Source organism: Ursus maritimus, unplaced genomic scaffold (genome assembly GCF_017311325.1).
Source record: "Ursus maritimus isolate PB19 unplaced genomic scaffold, ASM1731132v1 scaffold_1, whole genome shotgun sequence".
In the NCBI taxonomy this organism is placed as follows: domain Eukaryota; kingdom Metazoa; phylum Chordata; class Mammalia; order Carnivora; family Ursidae; genus Ursus; species Ursus maritimus.
This window is the reverse complement of record NW_024423343.1, coordinates 41,491,919-41,514,445: the sequence shown is the minus strand read 5'-3', so window position 1 is coordinate 41,514,445 and position 22,527 is coordinate 41,491,919. Positions and strand designations below refer to the sequence as shown.

At 37.3% G+C, this 22,527-nt stretch overlaps 1 protein-coding gene across 1 annotated transcript in view; it reads right to left on the bottom strand.

Moving 5' to 3' along the window:
- Positions 1-22,527, bottom strand: part of TMEFF2 (transmembrane protein with EGF like and two follistatin like domains 2) — a 219,029-nt gene that overhangs the window by 63,476 nt on the left and 133,026 nt on the right. The window lies entirely within an intron of this gene.

The following is a 22,527-nucleotide window of genomic DNA, read 5'->3' as shown; positions in this document are numbered from 1 at the left end:
TGGCACCCCTATAACAACATGTATTCCTGTAAGTTAAAAAAAGTAAATAAATATCTAGAAGTCTAACATTTTATTACTTGTCACTATTTGGATGGTTATTAGCACTATCGCAAAATATTGTGTTGAATGAGTATTTTTTTATATTAATGATTACCTGCCAACTGTTTGATTTCTATAAAAGAGGAGAGCCATTAAAGTAGATGAGGCCATTTTTTTTTACATTTATTATTGGAACTCTTAACATAAAAGATGTTAATAGATTACTGAACACAGAATCACTGAGAAGTATTAAGAATACCTTCACCTAGATATGCTACATAGAATTTGTCTTTTCAGCTCACAGTACTCTCAGATGTTTGAATAAAGGGCACTCTCATCTAACTTTGGCTAAACAATTTAAATAACAAAAAATAAAAACACATTGCATACCAGGAAATTAACTTTGACAATTCTGAGCTTAAGGAAGGAAAAGATAACTCTACCATAATGGTTGTACATTTAGAAAAAAATAATGTTAGTGTAAAAATAGCTTTCAAAATTTGTTTTCAGAATTGCTTCCTTCCTCTGAAATGATGATTATAACATGCACAAGATATTGCATTTATAAATATTGTCTTTTTTTAATCTTTAAGGTTCTTGAATTTCGTATTGACTTTTCATGATGGTTTATCTATATGAAAGTTTGCACATTTTTCTTTACTGGGAATAAAAAGCAATTAATAGTTGCTAGATGGCAATGCAAGAGGACAGAAAAGGTTAGTCAAATAATTAGAATAATACATAAATTATGCTCAAAATGATCAGAACATTACATGGAGAACTGGTTTTGCATGATGAGAATTATTTTAAAGGCCTTCAGGTTTCATAATATGAAGAAACTTACTGTAATACTATTTTTGTTTGCTCATATAGAGAAAGTGTTCTGTTTTGGAAATGCGTCTGAGCCGATACACACTAAAATAGTAGGTTTCATACTATGCTTCTAGGAAACGATTCTGTTGGGAGCTCAACCAAGATGTTCTGCCACTAAAATAAAATAATAACAGGTTTTTTTTTCCAATTCTCTGAGAAAAACAGAATGTTTTTCTCTGATTTGTAAGTTTTTCTCCTCTACTTCTTTTTTTTTCTTTTTAGTTTCCTTGGTTCTTCAATTTGTAATTGGCATGGGCTGCTATGTGATGATGAAATGAATGAACCAAGAATTCATCCGTTAGAAAGCACAAATCTTGTGCGTGTTAATTCTCAAATATATGTTATAAATCATTATTCTTTATGTATTGAGACTTGCATACATATAAAAAGAGTCATGTTTCTGCAGGTGAATTTCCTCCTAGTTCTTTCAATTCAATTAAAATACCATTGTTTCATGGAAATCTGCAAAGAATGTCACGATGTCCGGGTGCCCAAGCACTTAAGCACAACTGAGAATACGGAATTAAAATGCTAAATTTATTTATTGGATTTTTAAATGTTCTTGAGTGTAAATTGCAATCCAGAGATTTTTAGCTATATTTGAGAATCATGATTAAGTATGATGACAGTAGTTTATATTGTTTGAGCTCAACATTTTCTCTGAAATAGCAAAGAAAATACAAAGAAGTTAGAAAACACATTAACTCATGTCTGTGTTGGGGAATTATTTTCAAAAAGCTTTATGTTAAGTGACACTATTAATGGCTGCACATCTAATCTAACTCAAGACCTTGAAGATGGTCCCTGGTTTGCATTCCATTAAAAGTTTTTAATAAGATTTCAACAAAAAATAATAATAAAAAGCATTCTATTTCACCTTTGCTTCCCCTTAACAATTCAGAGTATCAATTATAACATAACCTTCATTTGACTTGCAACCATCCCTGTGCTCTCAACAGCATATTAAATTCTATGTGAACACTTAAAGGGCAAAATAAATGTCTTGTTTTACTTTTTAACTTTTGTTCCATTTTAAAGTGACCTCTCCAATGTGTAACACTCAACTATAAGCATTTGTCTTCTTATTTTACAAGCGTTTTGAGTGGTTGAAAAAGTGTTTTAAATAGTTTAGGAATACATAGTCCTTATTCACGTCTTAAAGAGAGACTGCATCTCACCCAATACAGGTGTTGTCTTTCTTCTTAAATTATCACACTAATACTATTCTGGGATTGGAAGAGTTGCTTAGTGGACTTCCCTTTATTTTACCAGTCTCTGGCTTAGGAGGGCTGATCACAGGATTCTTAGAAGAAATCGGCTAAGGCAGAATGTCAAAGAAAGAAAAAGGAATTTTAATTATTAAAAGTTCCAGAGTTTGCCACACCTTTGAAGGAGTATAGAAATTAAGGAAACAGAATAAAATTTGAAAAGAAGGAAAATGAAAATATACAGGAAAAACTGAAGGATAAAACAGATGAAACACGTTTGGTGAGCAGAGAGCTGTCATTTTTAAAAGCAGACTCAGCAGTTCCTACCCTCTGCTGATCAGTGAACAAATATACCATTAATCTGCTTTCACAATAGTGTTTCTCAAAGTCTGGTCTGCAAAGAGGATGAAATGAGGACCTCTGGGAGTTTGCTGCAAATGGGCGGGGTCAGCCCCATGGAAGCAACAGTGTAAGGCATGGGGACTCCAGACTGATTAGCTAGGATCCTTTGCCTGGAGGGTATCACTCCTTCAGGAATATTTTTGTTAATTTAACTTAGCCATGAGTTTTTCATTTATTATCAGTGGACAGTCTAAATCATTTGAATTTGGTGAAAAGAGCTTCAACATAGCTCTCAAGTGACAGCCAAAGAAAGAGCTAAGCCTTTGTATTATATAAATAAAAGTTCGTGTTACAACAAGGATCATACCAAATTGATTTATACTCTATTTTCCTTTTTGTTGTTGTTATTTTTTAAAAAGGAAGATTTAGTTACCGGTATCTTGCCTATGTATACCATTGATTTAATTAACAGGGGATGAGATTGTTAGCTCTTTCCCCCCTAAAATTCAGTATTTAACTTCTTATACATTAAGTTAACCGATTTAAGGAGGATACAAACAAAAACAAAACTAACATATTCTAGAGTACCTACAATTTGTGGGCTCAATTTGGTGACTGGAACTGGGAAGCAAAGTTTAGGAATCACATGAAGAAAAGCATGGCACGAATTGGGATCAAAGAGGGCCTGGAATTTTGCTAATGAACAAGGATTTGGATGACCTTAAAGATTGTCTTTTTAGGTATTGATTTTGTGGTAAACCTGGGCTTCTGATCGTAAGAACCACAGTAGGGGTACTTGGGTGGCTCAGTCAGGTAAGCACCTGTCTTCAGCTCAGGTCATGATCCCAGGGTCCTGAGATCAGAGTCCCATGTTGGGCTCTCTGCTCAGCAGGGAGCCTGCTTCTCCCTCTCCCTCTGCCTGCTGCTTCTCTCTGCTTGTGCTCTCTCTCTCTGTGTCAAATAAATAAATAAAATCTTAAAAAGAAAAGAAAAGAAAAAAGAAAGAACCATAGTATACCACAGGCCAATTTAAAGGATGACTATGGCTGGACATGAAATAAAGTGATATAAAAATAATGTTTATGAGTCTAAGATTCAGGACTCCATGTACCAAAGCTAAGAGTGAAAAAATGTAAGCAGACACGTGAAGTTTGGAGAATTGCCCAAAGGATCATCATAACCATGAGCTGTGGAGGATTTCGAACAGAGAAAGGACAGTGTTGGATGGGGTATGGGGAACCTAACAATATTCTGAAAATCTGAGTGAACTGAAGAGGACACATATCTTCAAACATGAAACTAATTCAGAAACCATATCTTTGGCTTATAGCTTAGTGCTTTCATAATTCAGTTATTATCGTTCCACTGTCTTCTGGAATTAAAATTTTCAGAGAAGTCTGAGGTCACTCTCATTTTGTTCCATTGTTCTGGATTCCCAGAAATCCCTTTTCTGCGTTGGTTCTGGGCCACAAGAAAACTAGCTGGAAGTGAGCAGCAGCCATAATACCCAGAAAGTATAGGAGCAGCTGCGGGCCACACTGATTGTCACTGACTTGTTGCTACCTCACGTCATCATGGGGCCGCCGCGGAGCCGGCAGCATCTCAAGCTCCCACGAGACTCCCTCCATCGCTTCTCTGGGTCCTGAGCAGGGGGATGTGCACTTCCACAATAAAAGGTACAAACTTCTGCAGATCACTTGTGTTGGTGAGGCTGGAGGCGTTAAGCGACAGATGTGTGTTCCAGTTGGTCCCTGACAGCTCCAGAATGTCCCTGCTGTCTTCCTGTCTCTTACTCAGCTTTTCTTTCTTACTCATGACCCTGATGACCTACAGTAATATCAGCGCCAGCACTAGATGCAGAGACAGCCATCTTTCTTCTTACTTCTTCACAGTTTCCACAAATGTGCAAGGTCTTATTCCCATATAAAATCCCTCATTCTGTAACATTCATAGTGGTGCTATTTTCTTGGCTGACCCTTTTTGAGGGAGTAGGTAACTTGTTTCTTTCCACCTAGGAGTTCATCAAGTCTTTTTTTTTTTTTTTCTCTATCTTTATTAATAAAAGCATTTCCAGAATATGTTTTGGAATGGTCACGTATTTCACTAATTCATTGATTCTGCTTGAGAATGTTTTCTTTTAATCAGCACTCAGATTTTGGATTTTTGTTTACAACTCAAGAAAGTAGTTTCTGATTATCTGTTTAGTTCCAATTGTTTACCAATAAGAACACTTACTCTTTCTTGGATGTTTACTATTTGCCAGGAGCAATAATCCTATGAGGTAGGTATCTCCCAATGAGCATATTAAGTATTATGTTGGATTTCCCAATGTCATGAGTATGAAAAATAGAGAAGATGTTGGGGATTTTTATTTGGTTGATGTTTTGGCTTGCTTATTCATTGATGAACAAGTCCTGACTTACCTCAATCTAGTTGCCAATATACAAGGTGTGTGGATTATGATATGTGTTCCCTGACCTTTTCTCTATCTATCTATCTATCTATCTATCTATCTATCTATCTATCTATCTATCTATCATTTATCTATCAATCTATCTAATCTATCTAATCTGTCTATCGCTTATATTTCTTGTTGTTTAATTACTAGGAAAATTTTTCATTAGCTTTGCTAGCCAAACCTAATATTAAACTGAGAGCTCTTTCCCCTCACCACACCCGGAATCCCCTTTTTAGGGATGTTTCTGTTACCCTTAGATTACCTGAATTTGGGACAGGCTATACTTGTTGAAGGAAGGGTTAGCAACTTGCATTGATGGAAGATAATCACAAGTTTCAAAGTGATTAAGAGTCATGTTAAAGGAAGAGGAACACTAAATAGTCTTTTCTCTGAAATTCTGTGAAAGAACACTATAGATGGGAGGGCTTCAGGACCAAAGCTGGACCAGCTCACAGAAGTATTTGCAACGAATCTCCCAGATGCACTTACTTATTATTGTGAAAGCACAATAGTCCCATATTTCTTTATTCATGAAATAATTTTGAATGTGTTTCCCATATATGAGGGTCTTTCTTAGCTGATTTATCATACATACTGAAAGGGAATTATATTTTATGGATACTTTCCATTCTTCATTTTGTTACAAGTTACATTAAGTCAACACAAGCTATGTTAAAGCAACACATTATTTCAATTTAAATACAGCATAAGATTGTAGCCTGTAAAAAACTCATGGATGCCCTTCAGTATTTTGTTGTTTTGTTGTGTTTTTTAAATTGGATGGGTTCTTGTCTTTTTATGAGTAAAATAAAAAAGAAGCTATGAAATTTATCAAATTCAGTGGAATGCTTCCTTATGTTAGTGTCATACACCACAGAGCTGTGTCAGGCATGTAGAGAACATTGGTAGTTCTTGAATGGAATTCTAAAAGCAATTCTACAAAAAAATTTTAAAAATTTGTGTTAGAATTTACTTATTATAAATTGTGTATACCAGACCTATTTTCTAATATTGAAGACACAATTTAAAATATACACTCTGAATACAGGGTCAGTGTTTCCTGTGCTTTTTTTTTTTTTTTTTTTACCTTAAGGATAGGAAGATGGATGCTAGCGTTTACTTTTTCAAGCATTTAATTTAGAGTCTATCCTCAGTGTTATTTAACAGTTGTCCGATGGTTTCTATAAACACATCTTAAATTCAGTGTCTACTTCTATGTCAGTGACCATGGAAAGGCTGTAGCATGAAAAATAAACATATATTGGACTCTGAGAAGAATAATGTTGCCACCTCTTTATGCACAGAGTTTTCTAAATGAGGCTTATTGCATGGATAATTTCCTATAACCACAGGGGTCCAGAGCTGGCTGGTCGATCGGGAGAAAATTAACGAGGAACAGAGAGGCATGCACAAAGAGGGGAGGAATGAGGTGTACTATTGCCTAATGTAAAAGGAGATAGACTAATGTCCCCACGAAGGGAAGTGGTTAGATCCTAATGTCCCCATGAAGGGAGGTGATCAGATCCTTTACGCAGCTGGGACTAAATAATTGATCTGGAGAAAATGTACTGGCAGTCAGTGAGAAATCCATACTTTAAGTTACATCAGGTGTTGTGTTGGTGACTGAGAAAGTGCCTATGGTAGTTTTGCTTGAATGATGCCCACTTTTCTAGGACTGTTAATGGTGGTTCAGTTTCAATTTAAGGCATTTCTATTGAGCTTCTGAATTATTGAGTAGGGGATAATGATGGGCCTACGATCAAGTTGTGAACTTACTGGTTAAGTTAGTGCCGTGAAACATCTTATCTGAGAAAGAAATGCAACACACAGGAAAGCCTTTCACTATAATATAGGATTTTTGTTGAAAAAAAAAAAAAAGCATGGTTGGGGCGTCAGTGTGGCTCAGTTGGTTAAGCCTCCAACTCTTGACTTTGGCTCAAGTCATGATCTCAGGGTGGTGAGATTGAGTCCTGAGACAGGCTCTGCGCTCAGTGGGGAATCTGCTGGAAATTTTCTCTCTCCCTCTCCCTCTGCTCCTTCCCCTCATTCTCTCTATCACTCAAATAAATAAATTTAAAAAAAAGGAAAAAAGAAAAAAGCATGCTGGTTGAGGAAGGCATAGAAAACAGCACAGTTCAAATCCAAGAATTTGGTGACTCTCTCAGCCATCAGTTATAAAGGGTAGAAATGTTTTTTTGTGTAATGAAAAGCAAAATTTCTGCTTCAGCATATTATCATGGTATAAAATTCAGTACTTGCGTTTTCTATAGGAAAAGATCTGAAGATGTGCCAGTGTAATAGAAAATCTGTCTGGAAGCAATACTTTGATTTCTGGCATATGTCTTTTTAAATTGGGAGATTTAGAAATGCATAAACAGATTTCCCAGTACTTCCTTCCTATCTAGGTGTGGTACTAGTCTAAAATGAAGCAGGATATGGGATGGGTGCTGGCTCGAGGGGGCGTGATAAACAGTGGGGAGGTGCAATGTCTGAGTGCAGTGCACCCCGAAGCAGTTCAGCTTTTGTAGCTTTGTACAAAGAGAAAAATATATACTCAACTGAACTATTTAACCAACACATTTATTTCTAAACTGCAGAGCTGAATTGTTGCTTGGGTATTCATACATTCTTACATGAAACATGATGAAAATTCAATGCATTTATTGCTCAAATGCTGGTAAGAAATTGGTAAAGAAATAAACACACATTGTGAACTTCTGCCCTCTACTCCATCCCCCTAAGCTCCTGCATGGCTCTCACTTTTGCTCGGTTCACATTATCATAAATCTGAAACAGAAAATATCATTCCTTTCTTGATCACACATTAGCCAATAGGTATTCTATCATAAGAAAATAGACCACTGTGAGAACACCAGTCACTTTGCCGCCAGAATTTCCCCGGAGTTGTCGGTTAGGGTACAGTGTGCTTTGTTTTGTTTGGGCATCAGAGGAAGAGGGAAAGCTGAAGTGTGAAGACAAAGGTGAAGAAAGGCATAACCCTACCGTGGCTTGGCGTGGGCACTTTGCAGCTGTAATAGATGACTATGTGTCGACGGGCATTAATATTTGATGTGCATCATCGTATTATCCTTTATGTGTACCTTCACAATATTGTGAAGGAGCAGGTTGCTCTAGACAAGGATTTATATGGCCAAGTGCAGTGACTTTTACTTGGTGAAATTAGCACACATCCTGTTCTTACAACGTCAAAAGGGATGCTTCTGTTTATCCTGAATAAACAGGCAGAGGCTGGGTCCAGCCTTTTTTAAAAACAGTGTATTATCTTGAGTGCATAAACAAGACTGACAAAGTAGTTTTTCTTAAATGGCACACTGATGCATTTTGTATTCTGCTCCGTGGAAACAAAGACTTAGCTTCTGTCGTTATAAAAGACCCTTGAAACAGATCTGGAAGTGAAAGCTTATGCATTATGGGCTAGACCAATGAAGAAAACTGAAGAAAATGCTTAGATCTACAAAGCCTTCTGCTCGTTTTTATTTTCTTTTTCTGAAAATTGAATACAAGCTCTTGGAAGCATTATTTGCTCACACAATGCCTGACCACATGTGCAAACCATTAAAAGGGCGTAGTTCCCCTGCCATTTTGATGTAGTCCAAAATAAAAATGTAAATGCTAATGGAACGGTTTCTCCAGATACGCTCCAGCCGTCCTTTATATCATTAATTCTCTTCTCAAATACAATGATTCATTCATGACAATAACCTAAGTCAGACTTTTTAGAGGTCAGAAAGAACCCATGCGTGAAGGGAAAGATGGTCCATGATGAGAGGGTAAAAAAAGAAACCAGTATATGTGGTTTGTGGAAAGATAAGAATCTGAAATCACAAAGGCAACCAGTCATAAGATCTAGCAACATTTGAGGAATACATTAAGGTCAATTTCTCTTATTGATTGTTTTTCACAAAGATCACTCACCAGAATATAAATCAAGCTTCCACGTCATCTATTCATTCATCCATTCACTCATTCCATAAGCATGTTTTCAGGGCTTGCTCTGGGTTGCATATTACATATAACAAAGGAGTGCCAGGATGCATATTGGGGAGGAACCCTGCCCTTGAGGAGATTGCCATCTAGTACAGTACCGAAGATAATATGCACATAAGTAACTACAGAATACAAGGGAGACAGGAGCAAGTCAAAAGAAAAAAATGATATGAATGTGGTAGACAGCATCCAACATGGCCCTTAATGACCCCAGCCAACTGTTAATTCATTTCCTTGTGTAATCCCCTCCCTTTGAGTATGGGGCTGGATCCAGTAACTCTTCTTAGCAAAAGTGATGGGCAGGGCTTGTTTCATGGATATATGACCTGTCCACACAGGCCCTGCACTTGATTTAATGTTCTGTTGTCATCAACTTGAAATTTTATCTTCGAATTTCAATAAGTGAAATTCGGTGACACCATGGAGCTTGCACATGAGCAGAAAGGTGAGATTCAGTATGTGTGTGTGTGTGTCTCATTTTCTTGGCCACCCAATTCCCATATAAATGTTTGTGATGCTCCATGAGCACAGTATCCCAGTGGAGCCTTGATTCATGGGAGTTCAGCGAGCCTCAAAGCAAGTACAAAGTCAGCAGTTTACTTCTACAATTGAGTAATTGGGACACTGACAGCCTGACATGATGTCCTTTCTGTTCAAATAGCTTGCTTAGAGCATAGGAAAAAGGCAATAGCATCTTAAGAAGCATGAATGACCAAGGAACTCCATCATATATATTTTTTTGCATGTTACTTCCCCCAATTAACCGACCGCTTGCACTAAAAATTATGACTTAGCAGGAAAAAGAAAGGATGTCCTTTTGGATGTCCTTGTCCTTTTGGTCCTTTCTTACTTACCAGTAAACAAAAGGTAGAGAGGGTTGGTAGGTTGTGTGAGCATCAAGACATAAAATAAAAGCAGTTGAGTTAGTTTTGTGTAGCAGTTTCCACTGTTGTGGTAAGAATGAGATGTACGTGCGTATACGAGCTACAAAGTACGACTGTATAATTTTAGTGGCTTTATATACAAATTAAAAGCTCTTATATTTGCATTTAAACTTGGCTTTGCACAATATAAAAATTAACAGTAAAATACATACTAATAATTTAAAATTTTAATCTTTTTCTATTCAGAATGACATAGCAAATAGACATCACTATGACAACACAAGAAAGAGAGACTAACAGAAGAAAGGAAGAATGCCTTTAATAGAACTTTTCTCTGCTTTTCGAACCAGAGACATCACATTTTCCTTTTGCATCAGGCCCTGCAAAGGACAAACTTGATGATGGCATGTCACTTCTAAAATTAGGATATTGAAATATTCTGGCTTTAGTGATGGAGGAAATGGCATTGCTGGTAGAGGAGTCTATGCAATCTAGGCTAGGGCAACACTTCTCAAATCTTTTGATCACAAGACCCTTACAGTCTTAAAAAATACTGAGGGCCTCGGGATGCCTGGGTAGCACAGTCGTTAGGCGGCTGCCTTCGGCTCAGGGCGTGATCCCGGCGTTCTGGGATCGAGTCCCACATCGGGCTCCTCCGCTGGGAGCCTGCTTCTTCCTCTCCCACTCCCCTGCTGTGTTCCCTCTCTCACTGGCTGTCTCTCCGTCACATAAATAAATAAAATCTTTATAAAAAAAATACTGAGGGCCTCAAAGAACTTTTATTTATGCAAATTATAGCTATTGATATTTACCACAATAGAAACTAAAGCTGAGGCATTTAAAAATTCATGTTTATTAATTCATTTAAAAACAATAATATACTTATTGCTTATTGACATAAATAACATTTTAATAAAATATTTTCTAAGAATAACATTAGTGAGAAAAATGGCAATGTGTACATTTTTGAAAATCCCATAATGTTTAACTTAATAGAAGAAAGCTAGATTCTAATTGAATCTGTTGAATAACACATATTAAGTAGCCTATAGAAAGCTCCACTGTGTATTTGTGTGAAAATGAGAATGAAAAAGGCAAATAATATCTTAGTTCCTGGACTGCACATTGGGAACAACTGATCTAAGGCATGGAGATAGGAGAGATCAGAGTACATACTGGTTAAAACATGCTATAAAAGGAAAAAAAAAATCTCAGGAAGATGGATCTCAGAAGGCTTGAGTATCATACTCAATATTTTCTTCAGTAGAGGGTTTGGCAGAAATTCTTTGTTGTTATCCAAAATCTACTCCTACTCTCCTTCTTGTTAAAGAATGCTTGATCCTATTCAGATTTTGGAAGCTCATGTTTTTTGGGGGGGTGCATGTTGTTTGGTCTTCTCCCTTTCCCATGATTGTTAGAAGCCCAAATATGAGACACAAACGGTAAAGAAAAGAAGTCTGCCATTGCAGGTGGTGATGGCAATGTGTAAGTTTTCTTTCAGACAGAGGCTTCCTCCGTCCTGCCCTTGGATGCAGGGCTGTAAGAATATGACGCATGAGCTTGCGGTAACCATCCCATTTAATGATGAGAAGCCCATGGGAATCTGAGAGAGCTGGCCCAGATCCTGGATATTGTTAAGGCAGTGAATTGTTGAAGATTTTGAAACTATGAACTGACAAGTCCCTTGATGTCTATGAAGATTGAACTGATCACCATGGATTGGATTTGAGGCACCAAATAGATGGCTATTAAAATAGTCCAAGTAAAGGTAATATGGGTCTGAAATATGCTGGTATCAACAAAAACAAAAGAGAATAGAACAAATGTGAAAAAATTGTGGCAAGAAAATCTGTAGGACTTGGCAGCTGAGTAGATGGACATTGGTGTGTATGGACAGGGGAATGGAAAGGGAGCATCAACAATGACACAGTTAATTCCTCACTTGAGGGATTAGAAAAATGGTGGTGCCAGAAACACTGCAGATGTAATGGGTTTAGGGGGGAGATGATGGATAAAATTTGGACATGTGGAGTGAAGGAGATACCTAAAATACACGGCGCATGGTTGGTGCTTAATAAATGTTTGTCATACTATCGGACATAATCGATCTGATATCTATAGGGTTTGTTTCCTCATATCCTTCATCATTTTGTTAAATTTTGCCTTCTTACGAAAAAGTATATATTATACTAAAAGTATAATATTCATTCCCCACTTTCTTAACGTGTGTTCAACATGTCCTAATTAAGTTCCACGTTACTTTCATGCTCTCTTTTTAACCTGTGCTTTTATCTCTAATAAACTACTTATATTTACTTATCATGTTTTCCTAATAGAAAGTAAGCTCAATAATGAAACTTTTTATTTGTTTTGTTCACTTCTGTAACTCCAGCACCTAGACCAACACCTGACACATAGCAGATAATAAATACGTGTTAAATAAATAAACGAATGCTCAGACCCTGGGAGTCAGAGCTGCAAAATATTTGTCGATCACATGCCTAAAGGTAGCAATTGAAGCCTCAGGACTAGATGAATGTATTATAATTGGATGCTGAACTCACAAAGATAGTATCAGATATTTACTGAGTACCAAGGATTGTCCTAGATGTCTTAGCATCTAACATTTATAAACATCCTGTGCGTAGACAGTTAGCTCTCCCACTTTATAGATGGAGACGCTGAGGTTCAAGAAAGTTTAGATAACTCAACTAACATCACAAAACTAGTGAGGGAGCTGGGCCTGTATGTAAAAGACCAGAATAAACTCTTGTGGAGAAGCTTTAACAGAAATTTCACCTCTAACAGATTTTAAATTGTGTTCAGCCATGTATGTAGTTTTCGAAGAAAGTGATCTGGAGTTATTCCTGCTTTCTGGCTTTGTAAAAGGTAGCAGTGACCCCTTTGTAAACTTTCAGGGAAAGTAACTCCCACCTTTGAAATCAGAAGATTATTCAGATAACTATACATACTTGTACACATCTCTTCTAAAGTCTGAATAAAGCAACAGTAAAGATTGATGAAATAAAAAATGAACATTCAAAAATAAAATTAAAATTAATCGGTCTACTGAAGAGGCAGAGCACTGTTAGCCCCATTGGTTTGCCACCTGGAACTGTAGTGAAGTGACCTGGAGGACCTTCGAAAAGGTGTACTACTAGCCGTGTAAGAGAGATTACACTTTTCTTAAAGTCATGTGTTGGCTGTAAGTTAAAGTTATCTGACTTAGAAGGTCAGTCCTGACATCCTTTCCCTTAATGCCTCAGAGGTGTTCTTCGCAAAGAAAATGACTACACGCTTATTTCGTCTAAAACAGACTCAGCATAAGGATGATTTTCCTCCTCCCATGAAAAAGCAGGCTATTAGTGGAGATAAGGACTCTTGGCTTCACAACATGTTTTTACATTTCGTTCATGGACAGGAGATGGAAAAACAAGATGAAAATGATTCTTTTATTGAGCATTCAATTAAAAAATGTCATGACTTCACCATTAGTTTGTATAAATCCTAGAAATGAGTTTTAAACGAGAGTGTGTTATTATGTAGAGGAAAAGATGGAAGTGTATAACCTTGGGCAGATCGTTTAACTTCTGTCTGCTTTACATTTACAGGCAGTAATACAAAGAGACAGGATTATATGATCTCCAAGGTCCCATCCAGCCAGATTTAACGCACTATGATTATTTGAGAGTTCATTTAGTGTGGTAGTGAGGAGCCTGGGCTCTGGAACCAGATTGCCTACATTTAGATCTTGCTTCGTTCCACTTATGAGCCATAATATATGACATACGGTTTATCGTGGCCCTGTAAGCCTCAGTTTCCTCACTGGTGAAGTGAGGATAACAACCCTCATAGGATCCTTTTGTATATTAAACATAATCTTCTTTATAAACTATTTAGCATTGGATTTAACACAAAATCAACAAATAATAGTGTGAACAATTGCTATTTATATTGCAAATTAAACTCTTTTTCCCCCCCAACAACAACAAAAAATAACTTTCCTAAGAATTTGGAATGGTGTGATTTTTCATGGTTTAAACTCTTTAATCTATTTAACACCTATACTATTTTTTGAAGTATAACAAATAATTCAAAGCATTCATTTCATTTATTCAATCCCAAATAATCAGTTTATTTTCACTCTCTTCCCATCCCCCACTTCAGTAGAAAAAGTGCTAGGATTCAAGGCCTATTTAAAAGGCTGCTTTGGAGACTTATGAATTTCTGAGATAAGCTAAGACACCATCACACAAGTCACCAATAATGAGAAAATGAATAATATTTCTCCAAATCACAGTCTGAATAATAAGGTATTATGATATAGGCAAAGAGGAACATTTTTGAGATATATGTTTATGAATAAAAAATTCAAACAGAACTCAAGTTAGTGAAGAATATTCTTATGCACCTTCCTAACACCCTTATATAATAAATGTTCCAATTCGCTTTATGTGGATGAAAACACTGAGACTCAGGAAGGTTAAGGAGCTTGCCTAAGGCCGCACAGAAGTAAGTGGCAACACCAAAATTTAAGGTCAGACAGTTTGACTTCAGCATCTGAGCTCTCAGACCGATTTTAGCATGAAAGTTCATTCAGCCTTCTGCCTTCTGTTTGTTTTACACATAGTCTATGGTCTCTCAAGACACTGATCTGCCTCAATCTATCTATCTACCTATATGGTATATATCTATTCATACAATCACCCGTCCATCTATCCATCCATCAAAACATGCTTTTGTCTATTAAAATATGACCAGCAGGATTCGAATTCTTGGCTCATGGCCAATGAATATAGTTTTCTCAGATATATTTTAAGTATAATTCCTCAAATTTAAAATTAGGTCACTACAAGTAGTTGAAGATTGAGTTAAAAAAGATATTCATTTCCCCCCTCTTCCTCCCTCTTTCTCATCCCTCCAAGGGGGAAAAAAATCACGGATATGTTGCACATTATAGGAAGAAAAAAAATTTTTTTTCTTTTCCTTTTACTAGTCTCTCGTCTCTACTAGTCTCCTTTTTTTTCTTTTACTAGTCTTAAATAAATAAACGAATGCTCAGACCCTGGGAGTCAGAGCTGCAAAATATTTGTCGATCACATGCCTAAAGGTAGCAATTGAAGCCTCAGGACTAGATGAATGTATTATAATTGGATGCTGAACTCACAAAGATAGTATCAGATATTTACTGAGTACCAAGGATTGTCCTAGATGTCTTAGCATCTAACATTTATAAACATCCTGTGCGTAGACAGTTAGCTCTCCCACTTTATAGATGGAGACGCTGAGGTTCAAGAAAGTTTAGATAACTCAACTAACATCACAAAACTAGTGAGGGAGCTGGGCCTGTATGTAAAAGACCAGAATAAACTCTTGTGGAGAAGCTTTAACAGAAATTTCACCTCTAACAGATTTTAAATTGTGTTCAGCCATGTATGTAGTTTTCGAAGAAAGTGATCTGGAGTTATTCCTGCTTTCTGGCTTTGTAAAAGGTAGCAGTGACCCCTTTGTAAACTTTCAGGGAAAGTAACTCCCACCTTTGAAATCAGAAGATTATTCAGATAACTATACATACTTGTACACATCTCTTCTAAAGTCTGAATAAAGCAACAGTAAAGATTGATGAAATAAAAAATGAACATTCAAAAATAAAATTAAAATTAATCGGTCTACTGAAGAGGCAGAGCACTGTTAGCCCCATTGGTTTGCCACCTGGAACTGTAGTGAAGTGACCTGGAGGACCTTCGAAAAGGTGTACTACTAGCCGTGTAAGAGAGATTACACTTTTCTTAAAGTCATGTGTTGGCTGTAAGTTAAAGTTATCTGACTTAGAAGGTCAGTCCTGACATCCTTTCCCTTAATGCCTCAGAGGTGTTCTTCGCAAAGAAAATGACTACACGCTTATTTCGTCTAAAACAGACTCAGCATAAGGATGATTTTCCTCCTCCCATGAAAAAGCAGGCTATTAGTGGAGATAAGGACTCTTGGCTTCACAACATGTTTTTACATTTCGTTCATGGACAGGAGATGGAAAAACAAGATGAAAATGATTCTTTTATTGAGCATTCAATTAAAAAATGTCATGACTTCACCATTAGTTTGTATAAATCCTAGAAATGAGTTTTAAACGAGAGTGTGTTATTATGTAGAGGAAAAGATGGAAGTGTATAACCTTGGGCAGATCGTTTAACTTCTGTCTGCTTTACATTTACAGGCAGTAATACAAAGAGACAGGATTATATGATCTCCAAGGTCCCATCCAGCCAGATTTAACGCACTATGATTATTTGAGAGGCAATTTAGTGTGGTAGTGAGGAGCCTGGGCTCTGGAACCAGATTGCCTACATTTAGATCTTGCTTCGTTCCACTTATGAGCCATAATATATGACATACGGTTTATCGTGGCCCTGTAAGCCTCAGTTTCCTCACTGGTGAAGTGAGGATAACAACCCTCATAGGATCCTTTTGTATATTAAACATAATCTTCTTTATAAACTATTTAGCATTGGATTTAACACAAAATCAACAAATAATAGTGTGAACAATTGCTATTTATATTGCAAATTAAACTCTTTTTCCCCCCCAACAACAACAAAAAATAACTTTCCTAAGAATTTGGAATGGTGTGATTTTTCATGGTTTAAACTCTTTAATCTATTTAACACCTATACTATTTTTTGAAGTATAACAAATAATTCAAAGCATTCATTTCATTTATTCAATCCCAAATAATCAGTTTATTTTCACTCTCTTCCCATCCCCCACTTCAGTAGAAAAAGTGCTAGGATTCAAGGCCTATTTAAAAGGCTGCTTTGGAGACTTATGAATTTCTGAGATAAGCTAAGACACCATCACACAAGTCACCAATAATGAGAAAATGAATAATATTTCTCCAAATCACAGTCTGAATAATAAGGTATTATGATATAGGCAAAGAGGAACATTTTTGAGATATATGTTTATGAATAAAAAATTCAAACAGAACTCAAGTTAGTGAAGAATATTCTTATGCACCTTCCTAACACCCTTATATAATAAATGTTCCAATTCGCTTTATGTGGATGAAAACACTGAGACTCAGGAAGGTTAAGGAGCTTGCCTAAGGCCGCACAGAAGTAAGTGGCAACACCAAAATTTAAGGTCAGACAGTTTGACTTCAGCATCTGAGCTCTCAGACCGATTTTAGCATGAAAGTTCATTCAGCCTTCTGCCTTCTGTTTGTTTTACACATAGTCTATGGTCTCTCAAGACACTGATCTGCCTCAATCTATCTATCTACCTATATGGTATATATCTATTCATACAATCACCCGTCCATCTATCCATCCATCAAAACATGCTTTTGTCTATTAAAATATGACCAGCAGGATTCGAATTCTTGGCTCATGGCCAATGAATATAGTTTTCTCAGATATATTTTAAGTATAATTCCTCAAATTTAAAATTAGGTCACTACAAGTAGTTGAAGATTGAGTTAAAAAAGATATTCATTTCCCCCCTCTTCCTCCCTCTTTCTCATCCCTCCAAGGGGGAAAAAAATCACGGATATGTTGCACATTATAGGAAGAAAAAAAATTTTTTTTCTTTTCCTTTTACTAGTCTCTCGTCTCTACTAGTCTCCTTTTTTTTCTTTTACTAGTCTCTATATTTGTAGGCCTCCTATGGAAAATTAATTTCTGCTTTATTCTTGTAAGCTTGGTTTTCTCTCTCTAAACGTATCCCTCTCATCAGAAGCCAAACAAGCATTTTGCTCTCCCCTGTTTATAAATTGTTGTCCTATTTTATGCTTCTGATTCTGATTATCTCCAGTGCTTTTTTCCTCCTTTTTCATAGGTACTATGGTGCTGGAGGTCTGGAAGCACCACTAACTGTCCTCTCAACTTCCTGATCCTCAGCAAGTCAACCTAATGCATGTTAGGCCTGAAGAGGAGGCAGGGAGGGTGACACAGCCGGCCAGCTGGAGGACTTCACCAGTCCCCCCTAAAGAAGACGGACAGCCTGTTTCTCACTGGGTGGAGCGTGGATGGGCAGTGGGTATATCTACGGCCAAGTTTACAGGGCCACCCTTCCGCCAGGCCTTTGGGATAAACACACTGGAAGCTTAGCCAATGTTTTGATCCATTGGGGCTGCTATAATAAAAATACTAGAAACTGGGTAGTTTATAAAAACAGAAATTAATTTCTCACAGTTCTTGAGAAGTCCAAGATCATGGTACCAGTATCCAGTGGTGCCCACTTCCTCACAGATGGCTGTCTTTTTGCTATAACATCACAAGGCAGAAGGGGCGCGCTAGCATTCTGAGTTCTTTTTTATAAGGACACGAATCTCATTTATTAAGGCTCCACTCTTGTGACCTAATCACCTCCCAGAAGCCCTACATTCTATTACCATCACTTTGGAGGTTAGATTTCAACATATGATTTTGGGGGGAAACAAATGTTCAGACCACAGCAGTAAGTATCATCTGCCAACTTTGAGTCTCTGTCTTCTTTAATGACCCTTAATTTCCCCATTGTTTCCTGTCTCAAGAGTCCGTCTCACTCCACATCTATGTTTTCTCACTGATGTCATGTTTATCAGTTAGGATAAGATGTTATGTTGCAGTAATAAACATCCCACCTCAACATCTCAGTGCCTTAAAACAACAAAGATCTATTTCTTGTTCATGTTATGTTTCACCCAAGGGCCCAGGATGATGAGGCAGTCCCCTACTTGAACAATGCCAGTTACTATGCCAGAAAAAGGAAAGAACTTGGCAGAGTTTTGTACCAGTAATTATTTTTCATAAATATTTTGTGTCCTTTTATCTAGCAGTCTCACGTTTTGCTAGTCCAGGGTCTATTTTCATTGCTCCTTCCCAAATTCACTTTCTTTATTAGATGTCTCTGAATGCCTGCAGCTCTTTCCGTCTGCACCACACAACTTAACCTTTAATTTGCCTATGGGGCATTCCACGTGTTTCTGCCTTTTATCAGCTGAATCAGAATGTAACTTTCTCACCACCTTCCTCTCATGCTCCAAATCAACTCTACCTCCTGATCCCAGTTCCCATTATTCTTCCCTAGTGCTCAGCCTCAAAAATCTTAATTTCTCTTTGGCTCTTTTTCTAATCTCTTGCTTCTCATAATTGTGCTATAACCAGACTCTTCCGCCGCACCCATTGTGATCATGTGGATCAAGTGACACGGTGAGAGGGAAAAGCCCATCAGAGGCTCCAAATACAAGGGGATATTGCTCTTTATCCCTTTAACTGGTTTTCTTTCCTTCATTTATTTATTCATCATTCATGTATTCATGTACTTACTCAGGCCCTACGTGCTTTCTTGGAACTGTGTTTGTTACTGGGGGAGCCACAGTTTATATACAAGTCTCTCCGGGAGGTTACATTTCATTTGAGGAAATCACACAGCTACACTTTCAGGTAACTAGGTACTGACAAGATGGAAATGAGGGAAAGTGCTGTGGGATATGGGAGAAGGGGGCAATGACTATGTTCTGGAGTGGTCTAGGAAAGTTCAGGAGGGAGTGACAGTGCAGATGACTAAATCATATCACTTCCATGTTAACACATCTAAAGGCTTCTCAGTATACTTAGAATAAAATCAACACTTGTCACTAAGGCCTGCTGGAAGCTTCAGGATCAGGCTCCTTTTCAGCTTCATCTAAGACCTTCTTTTTAATTTTCTGGCTCTAGGTGCACTAAGCTTCAGTCATTCCTTCAGCACACCAAGCTCACCTGCACGCTTGTGCCTTTGGACCAAAGGTTCTCTTTGCTCAGAATTTTGTTTCTACAGATTTTTGCGAGGCTGGATTTTGCCCCCTATTTGATTCCAGTGGCAATCTCAGAGAGGGGCTCCCCACATACCCAATCTTAAGCAGCATCTCCCTCTCCCAGGACCCTGATTTTCAGAACATTTATTAACTGAAAGTATCTTGCTTGCTTACTATTTTATTTCTTTATCACTTATCCCCCTCTCCCATCTTTCCTCTTCTTAGCGTGTCTATGTCACCATCTTGGATGAGAACCTCTCCCAAACGTAAGTTCTTTATGGGCCGGAACTTCGTGTCATACACAGTATTGTCAGGGCTCAGACAGAACCTGGACAAAACCTTAATAGCTAAGTAAATTTAGATGAGTTACTTAATACCTCTGTGTTTCAATTTCATCATATTTTTTTTTAAAGATTTTATTTATTTATGTGACAGAGAGACAGCCAGCGAGAGAGGGAACACAGAAGGGGGAGTGGGAGAGGAAGAAGCAGGCTCATAGCCGAGGAGCCCGATGTGGGACTCGATCTAGGTACGCCGGGATCACGCCCTGAGCCGAAGGCAGACGCTTTAACGACTGCGCTACCCAGGCACCCCCAATTTCATCATATTTAAAACTGGAATGCTGATAATACCTAACTTTTAGTTTTATGAAGATTACATCCATTAATAAACACAAAGCCCTTAGAGGAGTACAGGGCACAAAGTAAGTGCTCACTAATGCTTAGTTATTATTTTCAAGAAAAGTATAATCAATTAGAATTAAAATGCACATTTCAATCAATTATTTTATTTCTTTGTCATAATTGACAATTCAATGCTGTATTTGAATGTTTTACAGTATTACATTTATGGGGTGCCTGGGTGGCTCAGTCAGTTGAGTGTTGGATTCTTGGTTTCAGCTCAGGTCATAATCTCAGGTTAGTGGGATCAAGCCCCACATTGGGCTCTGCACTCAGTGGGGAGTCTGCTTGAAGATTCTCTCCCTCTGCCCCTCCCCCCACTCTCTCTCATAAATAAATAAATCTTAAAAATAAATAAAGTACTATGTTTATGTAGGTATCTATGTTTATTACAGAAATATATCACTAATTTTCACTAATGTGAAGCTAGCAGTTATTTTTTTTTATTATTTTTGCATTTCCCCCAATTTTTGTGTACAACACGTCTTAATAGCTGCTGATTATAGACACTATAGCTAGTTGTGGTCTAGTATTACTTTTATTTTCCTGGATAGTACAATTTTGATTGTAGAAAGCTCATTTTAGAATGAGCTCAGAGAACAGAGTAAACTACTACGTCGAAGACTTTGAAAAGACTGCAATGAATAAAAAAAGAGCTGTGGTAAACAATCGTTAGAAGATCATCTGTTCCAAGTGCATCATCCTGATTTCTTATGTTTCATTCACAGCTTAGTGATGAAGGGATGAATGGATCCACTCCTGAGTAATTTTACTTGGCATTGGCTGGAAAAATCAGATATCCCTTTCCTCCATTTCTTTTCCTTCTTTTTTACTATAATAAGCATTTAGATCTTTAGTAATATTGATTGTTCAATTGGGTGTTGCATGTTATTTTGCAATTTGTTCAATCACTATTAGATAGTACACATCCTGTTTGTAGGGGAATGTGTCTGGAGCAGACTGATGCTGGCTGCCGAGGATGGCTTGCTGATTTGTTGTTTAGATGAACCAACACATACAATATATTACTATTTGGAAGTAAACCATTGAAGACTAGCAATAGTTTCTACCCAATTTAAAACACCTTTGGGAGGACAGTTTCTCTGTAAATAATGCTTATACCTCAGAAAGCTATTTATTATGAATGCTCTGGATACAGACAATGAAATGTTTTCAGTACACATACTATCCAGTCTCTTGGAGTTAACCAAGAAAAATGTCTAATGTAGACTTAGAAGGGATTGAGGTTTTGGTAAATTTTTTAGATCGAAAATGTTAGGACACTACTCTCAAATCCATTTGTCTTGAGAAGTGCATAAATTTTAAAAGGATAATTAGAATATGGACCACATAAATCATGTTAAAATCTAAATATATTCTTCATCAATTTGTTTAGCATTCCTAACGATCTCCAAACTCAGTCTTAATGTTAAGTAAAATTTTTAAGAGAGAGGCTCTGTTGATGTGGAAAATATGAATCAATTTTCATTGAAAACATATACAGACACGTGTATGCACACATACATAAACACAGACGTGGGAGGGGAATATACCTTTTACAGTGGTTATCTTGGAACGGTAGGATGATGGGTTGACATCTTAATGGAGTTTTTATATTTCTAGTTTTTTTTCAAATTCCCTGTGATAAACATGTATCATTTTTATAATTAGAAAAAAAAATCCATTTTAATGTAACCTTCAAGAAGATACATTAGATTGAGAAATAAGAGGCTTGACATGATATGTTTAAGTGCCAAATAGAAAGATAGAGCAGGGCAGTGCCACCAGGACAGGGATTAAAACCCACAGGCATATGGGCCATTTTAGTTGCCCTTTAATTTAGTGATTTTTCCCTCTTTCTCTACATATCACAATTTCTGTTCTGTAAGAATATGCATTTGTAACAAACTCTCTTTTGCTACTCAGAAAGGGGCATGTAGCCCGTCAGCTATTCCCAGATATACTAAGGACAGCTTCACTTGGCAGATGGCTTACTGGACAGGGCCCTTGCTCCTCAGGGCTCCTCAGTGCTCTCTGCCCTTTGAAGTGATGCTGAGAGTAGCATACCAGCACTGAAAGAAAGAGGAGTGTTCAATGGCTCGTCTCTAACAGCTGTGTTGCATGCCTCCTGTCTGGAAAAGAAGGGATCTGAAATCTACCAGTAGTTACTGTATAAATAGTGTTCACCCTGGTGCATCATCAGGGTTGCTGCTGTCACTTCAACACCAGCTATGTGAAGCTGCAGCCGCTCAAAATAACCAGG